At 51.3% G+C, this 11,326-nt stretch overlaps 1 pseudogene; it reads right to left on the minus strand.

The window, feature by feature from the left end:
- LOC123586602 overlaps positions 1-3,397 on the minus strand; it is an 82,290-nt pseudogene extending 78,893 nt beyond the window's left edge.
- Between the last annotated feature and the right edge of the window lie 7,929 nt (positions 3,398-11,326).

The raw sequence follows: 11,326 nt of genomic DNA on the forward strand, positions 1-11,326 counted from the left end.
AATTCATTCCGGGTAGGTGATAGGTATAAATGCAAAAGGAAAATTGTTATAAATTCTAAAAAGTAACATGGAAGAATGGCTTAATGCCATGATGTAGGCAAAGATATTTTAAGTAGAGAAATTATACACTACCCATTAAACTATTTTTGAAAAGACAATTTGCCTGGGATATAATTAACAATTTCTACTCGTCAAAATATACCAGTAAGAGAAGTGTTCAGGCCACAGGTAAGAGTAGATTATTATATCTGATGAAGGACTCCTATCCAGAATAAATAAAGAAATCTTTTAAATCAGTAAGAAAGGAAATTTAATAGAAAAAATGGACAAGAGACTGAACAATCAGCCAGCAAAACACTTTATCCAAAAGGCCAACACGTATATGAAAATGTGTTCAGCCTCTTTCCTCATGCAAACCCAAACTATGATGAGATCCCAGTAAACGCCCTCCCACGTCCAGAAAGCTAAAAGAAAAATGACTGGTGACACTTGACGCTGGTGAGAACGTGTCATCTGCAAATGCTCACACTAAGCCGGCAGGAGTATAAATTGTCACAACTGTTGTGTAACACTGGTAGCAATATCTAAAAAAACTGAACAGATGAGTGCATTTGCTCAGAAATTCCATCGCTAGGTAATACGAGCATTCGTCTGCTGAAGTCGTGTGCAGGAATCACCACGGTGGGTACCATTTGCAACCAGACTAGAAAGAACCCAATGTTCACATTCGGTGAAATGAATAAATAAACTGGGACTATTCACATAGTGGAACATGAAACAGTGGGAAAGAACCAAATACTGACATGCGCACCAGCATCGATAAATTGCGGAAAGGTGGTATTGAGTGAGCAAACCCAGACACAACGAGGTACACCCTGTGTTGCGTGAGTGTGAGAGTGTGTGTTTGTGTGCAGGTGCATGTGTATGGTGTGTGTGTGTGTATGTGTACATATATATTAGGTCAGTCCTGGTGCACATGTATTGTGTAATGTGTGTGTGTGCATGCATATGTGTGTATGTGTGTCATGTTCATTTGTGGGCATGTGTATTGTGTATGGGTGTGTATACCTGTGTATTATACATGTGTGTATATGTATAACTGCGTATTGCATATGTGCAAATGGTATTTTTTTAAGTTTATTTATTTATTTTGAGAGAGAGAGAGAGAGAGAAACCAGGACAAGGGCAGAGAGAGAGAGGAGAGAATCCCAAGCAGATTCCACACTGTCAGCACACAGCCTGATGAAGGGCCCAAACTCAGAAACTGTGAGATCATGACCTGAGCTGAAATCGCAAGTCAGACACTTAACTGACTGAGCCACCCAGGTGCCCCCATGTGTATTTCAAATACAGGAAAGACTCCCCTTTGGTGATAGAAGTCAGGGTCATGGTTCCCTTTGGGGATGGGCGTTGTGACTCAGGGGATCCCCCAGGGGCCTTGAAGGGCTTCCGTTGCTATTTCATTTTTCTCCTTGACCTAGACAGTGGTTGCACAGGCAACTTTTACTTTGAAAAACTCATACAGCTGAACATTTTTTTTTATTTGGGCACTTTGGGGTTCAACGTTCTGCTCAAATAAAAGAAAGTTATTTTTAGAATGCTCTTTTGTTACTACATGTGTGATCATAAAATGTTTGTTGGCGATTCCAATTTGGAGGTGCTTCTGATGGCCAGGCTCCTCCCTCATTTCTTCACTCAGTCACGAACCATCCCCTGAGCCCCCGCTGGATGCAAGGGCACAGCTCATACCCCAGGAGGACATCAGTAAACAAAACCAGCAGAAAGTCCTTTTCACAAGGAGCTTACATTTGATTAGAATGAGAAAAGACCTCACTAAGCATGAGGTTGTCCTCCATTGGAAAAGCTTTGGGCACAGTTTATGGTACCTTTATGCACCCTGTGGGTGTACAATTCCCTGAACAATCCAGTTATGGCTACCAGAAGTGCCCCCGGGAAACAGAGTCAGGAATTGTGAGATTGCACCAATTATGTATTTAACACTGGAACACACGATCAATGCACCAGGGAAAGGGGGACACTGGTGCGTGTGCAGCGGGCTTCTTCTGCAGCTGTTGTGGCCCATGGCGTGCACAGGCTGAGGGAAGATGTGGATTCAGGAAGTGACCACGTGGCTCAGTAGCTGAGTTGACAATGGTGTTTGCAAAGATTGACACGTGGGCTGGCAGATTTGGGCTGGCCTTCGGAGCACATCTAGAGAAAACGACAAACTTAAAGGCTCGAGTTCTCAACTCAGACTACAGGTAGAAACCTAAACCGTCTCCACGGCAGTTCCAAAGTAACCCCTTATCTCCCAGCGTGGCAGGTCACGTGTGAATGTGGCCCAAGCCCAGAGGCCATGAGAGGCACTGATTCTGTTAGAGGAACCAGAACTGAGGGGGAGCGGGGGCCCCGGGGATGGAACATTCCCACAGACACACGCAAGGCTGACGGCACTGAGCTTTCCTGCATGCACGAGGACAAGCAAGGTCCCTGAATCCTGGAAGGGCCGCTCACCTGACCATGTTGCTCCTGATCCCAGCTGTCCAGCCAACAGAGCTGTGGTGTATATAAACTGCTTGGTCCGTGGAGCCGTGCTACAGCCGCTCGAACAGACTGACAGAGGCGCTCATGCAGGACGGGGACTTAATACGTTGGGTGTGGCAGTCACACTGTGCTTGGTTGGCTAACTGAGCACCGGGCTCAACACTGGCAAACACCCAAAGCAGAGGTTAGATGGGATTTCAGTCGAGTCTGTCATGTGCGGTTTGCTCCGATACTTTGTACACCGTGTCCCCCCCCCCCCAAGTTCTCTGATGCACAGAGACACTAAGAAATGCCTCGGGGGGTGCCTGGGTGGCCCAGTCGGTTAAGCGTCCGACTTCAGCCAGGTCACGATCTCGCAGTCCGTGAGTTCGAGCCCCGCGTCGGGCTCTGGGCTGATGGCTCAGAGCCTGGAGCCTGTTTCCGATTCTGTGTCTCCCTCTCTCTCTGCCCCTCCCCCGTTCATGCTCTGTCTCTCTCTGTCCCAAAAATAAATAAACGTTGAAAAAAAAAAAAAGAAGAAATGCCTTGGGGGAGGGGCACCAGCATCCCTCAATAGCTCTGTGGTGATGGGGAGGATGGGGAGGGTATGGCCCTGAAATCAGGATCCTGACTTCCAAGGAATGAGGGACGGGGAGCGTGAGGGGCTGGGTGGTGGGGCCTTGGTCCCCAGACATAAAGTAGGCACCAGCACATGGTAAGCAGGGGGAAGAGAGGCCATTTTCACAGGCAGGACCTCACAATGATGGCTACCCGTGGTGGATACCTGGATGTAAATACTCGCGTAGTGCTCCCGGAAATACGTACACGGGAGAATTTCGGACCCAGCAGACATGCACTTGACTCGAGTCGCCATGCTGGGGACGTGTGGCCTTTTCTCCGATTTGATGCCCACGTAAGTAGAAGTCAGCTCACAGACCCAGATTCCCCTCACGGAGAGGGAGGGGCTCCCTTTGAGAAGGGACCTCAAGACGTGGCCACAGGTGTGCGCTACAAATTGCCACCGCCTTCTCAGGGAAGTGTGTCCAGCACCCAGGAACAAGGTCATGTGCTACTAAAGAGTTTGGCCTTCATCGGACAGGGAAGGGACCTGCAGAGCCCTGTCTATGCCTGACAACAGTCATGCTTGATCCCCGACATACAAGGTTCGGAAGCCTGAGCCAAAGCAAGGATTCGCAATACAGGAAGTAGGGATTGCCTTCAAGAACCACTAAAAGATGGCAACGATCAAGCCCTGGCGATGGGAGGCTAGGAAGAGAAGCCAGAGGTAAGGAGGGGAGTCGGTATTGGGGATGGTGAGGTGTGAAGGCCACCGATGCAGTCAGAGGAGCCTGAAGCTGGGAGAACGAAACAGAGCCCCTGAAGGATTAGAAACAGGAATTAGAGAATTTGGAATGCTGTTTTATCCTATAGACACACAGCAGCTGCTACAAATTACAGCTATTGGCCGACTCCCGCAGAAAGTCCATCAGAGTGCGTTAAGGTCATTGGCCTTTAAAAATGATCTATTTGAAATGGAAACATACTTTTGCAAAAAAAAAAAAAAAAAAAGGATGGCTCAATTTCAGAAAATCCTGTAATGAGATTCAACACATTTACATGGTAAAGGAGAGGAAAGGCATGAGCAACTTAACTTGGGGAAAGAAAGGATTCACAAACACGTATCACACAAGACCACTGTCTCTAAAACAGGAGTACACTGGAGTGCCTGTGGCTCAGTCGGTTAAGCATCTGACTTCAGCTCAGGTCACGATCTCATGGTTTGTGAGTTCGAGCCCCATGTTGGGCTCTGTGATGACAGCTCAGAGCCTGGAGCCTGCTTCGGATTCTGTGTCTCCCTCTCTCTGCCCTTCCCCTGCTCACACTGTCTCTTTCTCAAAAATAAACATCAAAAAATTTTTTAATAAAATAAAATAGCATGCAGGGGTGTCTGGGTGGCTCAGTCAGTTAAGTGTCTGACTCTGATTTTGGCTCGGGTCATGATCTCACGGTTTGTGGGTTCGAGCCCTGCATTGGGCTCTGTACTAACAACATGCAGCCTGCTTGGGATTCTTTCTCTCCCTCTCTCTCTGCCCCTCCCCTGCTCTCATGTACTCTCTCTCTCAAAATAAATAAAAATTTAAAAATAAATAAATATGGGAGCCTGGGTGGCTCAGTCAGTTAAGCGTCCAACTCTTGATTTCAGCTCAGGTCATGATCACATCGTTCATGAGTTTGAGCCCTGCATCGGGCTCTGTGCTGTGAGCGCAGAGCCTGCTTGGGATTCTCTCTTTCCCTGTCTCTCTGGGCCTCCCCTACTTGTACTCTCTCTCTCGCAAAATAAATAAACTTTAAACAAACAAATAAATGAAATAGCATATGGGGAGGAGAAGTAATTTTACCTCCACCCTTCTAGGTTCTTGGCCAAGACCCCCTGTCATAAAAGACATTATCAGGAGAAAAGCAAACGGAAGTTTAATACCATGTATTCCTCTTGTCTACAGGGGAGAGACCCAGGGGAATGGAGTAATTCCCCAGATGACCAAAGCCACCTTACACACCATCTTCCGCTAAAGGCAGAGGACAGTGTGGGGGGTGGGGTGGTCAGTTACGGGAGGTCTCCGGCCACACAGTGAGGGAGGCTGTGGTTGTCAAGCAGGTTTCAGGCTGTGCCTCCTGCTTGGAAAAGAGTGTCTAGAGATTTGCTCATCCTCCTCTTCCTGGTGTGCAGCAGGGAACACGCTCACGAACGGAGATCTCCCTTGTAAGTATAAATGTCTCTTATAAAAGGGTAACTTCTACTCTGCTTTTAAAGCTCCTATAACTTAAGAAAGGAAGAAAGAGAAAGAGAGAAAGAGACAGAGAAAGAAAGAAAGAAAGAAAAAAAGAAAGAAAGAAAGAAAGAAAAATAGATGCCTGGATGGCTCAGTCAGTTAAGCATCTGACTTCAGCTCAGGTCATGATCTCGCGGTTCGTGGGTTCGAGCCCAGCGTTGGGCTCTGTGCTGACGGCTCGGAGCCTGGAGCCTGCCTCAGATTCTGTGTCTCCCTCTCTCTCTGCCCCTCCCCTGCTCATGCTCTCTCTCTCTCTCTCTCAAAAATAAATACACATTAAAAAAAAGAGAGAGGGAGGGAGAGAGAGAGAAGGTGTTTCTTAAAAACAATAAAAAATAATCAGTCTAAAATAATCCTTATGCCAAAGAGGCATATTTTGCAGTGACAGATTCTGGTCTTGTTCAAGTAAAATCAACTTCTGTAACTGGAGAGATGACATAGGCCACGTTTACAGATTTTAAACACATGCCAATTTTTTAAAAACTGGTGTAAGAACACCCACGTGAGTGGTAAGCAGCTGGGGACAGTGGCTCTTTCAAGGAAGGGCGGGGGGCTGGGAAGGTGGCCTCTGAAAGGTCTAAGGACCCCGGTGTGTGTCTTTTCACAAGAATTAATCTGAAGCCAAGGGGCCCAATGTCAGCCATGAAACTTGCTACTGAGTACATGATACTGTTTTCTGTAATATTCTAGATGTTTAAAATACTTCATAAACATGCGGAAACACAGAAAGGGTCTAAACAACACACACGTACAGCCAAATGTGAGTTCCCCCACCTCCCACCCAGGCTCCCCGCCCCCTCCCCAGCCCCACGGATTCGTCTGCATTAGCCAGCTCTTCCTGGAGGCAGACAGTACATTCTTCTTCACCTTGAAGTGTTCCCCACGCATCGCTGAACCTCACGTCCCATGCTTAGCAAGGCCGCCCGGGCTCCTCCCCGGGGTGACATCATCCCCATCTCCAGACCTATGGAGCCCTCTCCCTGTCCTTTCCCCGTTCAGGTCTTTCCCCTCCCCACACCCTGGACAGGCTAAAGCTTCCCTCCTGCCAGATGAGTGCATTCTAGCAATCCGGGGTACGACAGGCAGAGTGTGTTGTGCACTCAAACAAAATTGTCAAGTGTGTGGGTCTCATCTTGCGTCCTTAAACAAAACAGGAAAACAAAGGGGCAGGGAGAAACCTTAGAAGGTGACAGGGATGCGTATCGCCTCGATTGTGGTGATGGATTCACGTGTCCAAACTCATCAAAGTGTAGCAATAAACAGGAGTGGAGCCTTGTCCATCAGTTACACCTCAATAAAGCTGTTAAAATGTATTCCTGGGGGCGCCTGGATGGCTCAGTTGGTTGAGCCTCTGTCTGACTCTTGACTTCAGCTCAGGTCATGATCTCCCAGTTCATAGGATCGAGCCCCACGGTGGGCTCTGAGCAAACAGTACGGAGCCTGCTTGGGATTCTGTCTCTCCCTCTCTCTGACCCTCCCCCACTTGTTCTCTCTCCCTCTCTCTCAAAATACATAAATAAACATTAAAAAGTATACATACTCCTAAAGCAGCGGTATCTCTGAAGGTGGGAAATGGAGTCAGGCCACCTGGGTTTGACCCCCCACTAGCTGTGAAACCTTGAAGAAGTCACTTCAATCTGTGCGCTTTGTTCCTTGTGTGCATAGTAGGGCTAATACCCACCTCACAGGGTTGTTCTAGGGACCAAAGGCTGTAACACAGGTAAGGCGTTTAGAACAGGGTCTGATGGTTTAGCAATCAATATGATTTACTGTTATTATTATTATTATGGGTTAGATCCTGATGTCTACTCATAAACAAACCGGAGGTGGGCATTCAAGACCTTTCAAAATATGGCTTCAACTTGGTTTCCCACCGCCACACCCTATGTCTCCCTGGACTGAGTCCCCCTCCCATCCCCCACCGGCTCCTGGGTTTCTGTCCTCACCAGGGCTGCTCTTGGGAAGCTCGGGCCCATGGCCACCTCCTTCCAGCTCATCCCGCCTGACACCTGTGCCTGCTTTACTTTGCAGGCTCCCTTGTCCTGCCTGAAAACCTGCGGGGGTTGGCCTCTGGGCTTCAGCCTCACCTGTGTTCCTCGCACCTGCCTGGTGGCCCTTTTCCAGCTTTCGCCCCCTGAACGGCAAGCCCCCAGCACTTCCTCTCTGCTTCTCCAAGTTTACTCCTAGCGGTCACTTAACTGTTTGCTCATGTCTCCGGGCGACCCTCACAAGTCTCTGGCCACACGCTCCTCCTGTCCACCGCCAGCTCCCTGCCTCTCAGTCCTGGGTGCCCAGGGCCTCAGGCTTGTCTCCCTGAACACCTGCTCCTCCCCACCTCCTGCCTGGTCTGCAAGAATCGCCCCCCACCTGGCCTCGCGCCTCTCACCACATCCGGCCCGGGAGATCACGAATGTCCCCACAGCTACAGTAAAGATACCAGTGATCGTTAACATTGGCCAGCCGTTAAGCATTCAGCAGACACAGTCCAGGGCACTTTGGGAGGATTTGCTCGTTCAATAAACAACCTATGCAGTGGATGCTCTCGGGGGCCCCCACTTCACACATTAAACCGCAGCCGGGAGGTTCAGCTGCTTGCCCCGGGCTGGGAGCGCAGTAAGAGGTGAAGACTGCGCATCTCCCACTCGTCTCCTCCCCCTTCCAGTGCCAGAACCTGCCTCCCAGCCTCCAAAATGAGCTTCCGGAAACAGAGGGGGAGATACTGCTTCCGCAGCTGAAACGGGTCAGAACTCCCCACTTGCGGTAGCTGCAAGGCCTGTGTTATCCGCCCGCATCTGCCCCTGCCTACCACGCGGCCCCAGCTCAGCTCGTGCTGCCGATGCGCCATTTCACCCCCGTTTCACCCCCACGGCACCCGCAGTGATCGGCGGGCCCCTGTGGCGGCCACGCTGGAGCCCAAGCCGCGGAAGCTCTTTGCTGCCCCCTGCTGGCCGTCAGAAGCTATGGGCGCCGGTGGGCGGAAGCCCTGGGATTCCAGCCGCGGGTTCCAGGATCTTGGGTCTCCCAGCGCTCTCCTGATGCAGTGTGGTTTTAGTGCAGCGCCTTCCAGACCGGAATCCGAATCCCCAGAGGAGGGACCCTGGAATCTGGAACTGTGATAAGTGCCTCAATGCATTTGTACCATCATGCATGTTTGCACAGTTCCTGACACTTGGAGAGCCTGTGTCTGGGACTGGGCTAGAAGGACCTCGAACCTCAGCCCTGCCCCCGCGCACCTGCCCCACCAGCACATCATGCATCCGAGGACATCCCCCCACCCCCACCCCCACCCCGGAGTCCTGCTTTCAAATATGTGGGCTATTCCCACTCCATCTGGGAGGATTTTGTGGAGTTTGACCAAGATGACATTGGTCAATTGACGCTGGTCCCTTTCCCTTTTTACGTGTGGAGAGAAAAAGGGAACGCATAGCACCAAAAACTAGGAAAAGGAAGAAAATTAAAGTTTGAAAAGCTCTTGGCAATTTCTGAGTGTTGCCGAGTACAGAGCTTCTTTCCTGGACCTCGTTTTGTCTGTTAACATGCACGTGTCCCCAGAAATGACTCAAACACATGTTCATCTCTGGAGGAAACTTTGACCCCAGAGCCACGCTGTGTTTGTGGGGATCTCCCTAGGGCCGGCAAGGAGGGCCGGTACCCCAGGGGACACTGAGGGCTTTGGGGGGGGGGGGAAGAGCAGGAATCCTAAAGGAAGAGACGCCTCCTCAGCAGGGAGGGAAGCGGTGAGTCCCCTCAACCAGGACCCTACGCCCGCTCTGTCCAGCTCTGCTGAGGTGTGATGGACACACAAAGACCATCGGTATTTCAGGTGTATGGCATGAGGCCTTGACGGAGGGACGGACGTGTGCACTGGGAACTGGTCACCTCCGTCGAGCCAATTGGGATCGCGGTCACCTCACATGGCTGCCTCTGCGTGTTTGAGCCAGGACACCTGGGACCTGTGCTCCCGGCAGGCGCCAAGGACACGGCCCTGATCACCATCACTGCCACCTGGGAGCAGGGTGGCCTTTCAGAGCTCCTCCTTCCACTCCTTCCCTCCCCTCCAGCCTGTGGCCCGACCCAGACTGCATCCGGGAAAGTGCCTTCGCCTCCAGGGACTCCTCCCTCACCTTGGAATGAGGGTGGGATGGATAAGGATAGGACAGTGCGGTGGCCCTTCCGAGATTCCCTCTCCCCACTTCTCTGATGAGGCACCTGGGCTCTCTCACCCTGGGCACAGGCACTGGCCTGCAGACTCCTGGGAGAGGTGCCCAGCCCCCAGGTGCCTCCCCCCCCCACCCCTCCTCTCCTTTAACTCTCCTCTACTCCTCCTTCCCCCCTCCCTCTCCCCTCCCTCCCCTCCCCCTCTTCCCTTCCCATACTTTCCCTCTTCCAGTCTTCTCCTCTCCCCTTCCCCTCCTATCCTCTCCTCCCCCCCTCCGCCCCTCATTCCTCCCTTTCCCCTCCCCTCCATCCTTCCCCCCTCTCCCTTACTCTCCCCTTCCTCCTCCCTCCCTCCCATACCCCTCACCTTCTCTCCTACCCCCTCCCTCCCCTCCACTCCTCTTCTCTTACTCTCCCCCTTCCAGTCCTCTCCTCCTCCCTTCCTCCTCCTCTCCTCTCTTCTTCCCCTGTCCCTCCCTCACCCCTTCCTCCTTCCTCCCTCCCATACCCCTCACCTTCTCTCCTACCCCCTCCCTCCCCTCCACTCCTATTCCCTTACTCTCCCCCTTCCAGGCCTCTCCTCCTCCCTGCCTCCTCCTCTCCTCTCTCCTTCCCCCCTCCCTCCCTCCACTCCCCTTCCTCTTGCAGCCAGATAAGGATGCACAGTGACTTTTTTCTTCCTCAGAAAGGCTAGTTTGGGGCATCGTCAGGCCCAGGTCACTGGAAAGTCACCTTCCAGGAAATGATGGGGATATTTCTGAGATGGGCTCCAGCTCCAAAGCCCTGTCCCTCTCCCTCTCCTGTCCTGGGGCTCTGGGCTGGACGATAGTGAAGGAGACTCCTGACCTCCCCTCGCCTCTTACCCTTGCTTTGCTCAGTCCTCCCCACAGGGTGCCCTGTCCCTCTCCTCACAGAGCCCACCCCCAACAGCACGGCCCCCCACTCCTGCACATCAGCGTGCCCATCTCTGTGCTCCACCTTCAGACCTGGCTGGCCACCCAGAAGTCCATGGGCATCAGGTTGCTAGTCTGTTTTCATTATGATGTTTTTTTTAATCTATAAAACAAATGCAGCGATAACTTCCTCAAAAGGTTTTAGATCGGGATTTAATAAGCAAATTTTATGCATATGTATATATACAGGAAGGATGGCACCTGCCTTGAAAGAGTGCATTCCATCATCATTGTCATTGCTATCGAAACAGCTCGGCACAGTCCCTACTAACCCTATTTTCTAGATAATAATGGCATGCTCACTGAATACACACCCACTGGCTTTGAGTTGTGACAGTCTCAGGAAATATGTTTTTTGGGGTCCTTCCTCACACACTGAGGGTGTAGACATCTGGAAACATGGGGGCTGTGGAGACCTTCCTGGCCAGCAGTCCTCGAAGGCCCCACGAGGAACAGGCACAGCCCAGGGATAGAGAAGGAGGACACTTACAATTACTGATTCTTAGTGAGTGTGCCCGAGAGACCTGCAAACACATTTGACACTTGTCGCCTTGTACCATCAGCTTCTGGCTGTGGTCTCAGCCCTGACGGTAGCCACTGAGTGACCATGGCAGGCTCTTTGACTTCCCTGAGCCTCAGTTTCCCCATCTATAGAATGGGAGAGGAGAGTGAGTCTCAGGAGTGGTGCTCCAGAGCCACTGTCCTTATTTTGCTATTTGTCTCCTGAGACAAGGTGTCTGGTCCAGGGCACATGAGTGAGGCAGTCTGCTGAGCACATTTCAACAGGCACAAATTTGTCACCACGTTTGGTTACATAATGCCCGTCTCCGGCAAGGTGGTTCACATTCCAGTTCAAGGTAC

This window comes from Leopardus geoffroyi, chromosome C3, assembly GCF_018350155.1.
Source record: "Leopardus geoffroyi isolate Oge1 chromosome C3, O.geoffroyi_Oge1_pat1.0, whole genome shotgun sequence".
Lineage (NCBI taxonomy): Eukaryota > Metazoa > Chordata > Mammalia > Carnivora > Felidae > Leopardus > Leopardus geoffroyi.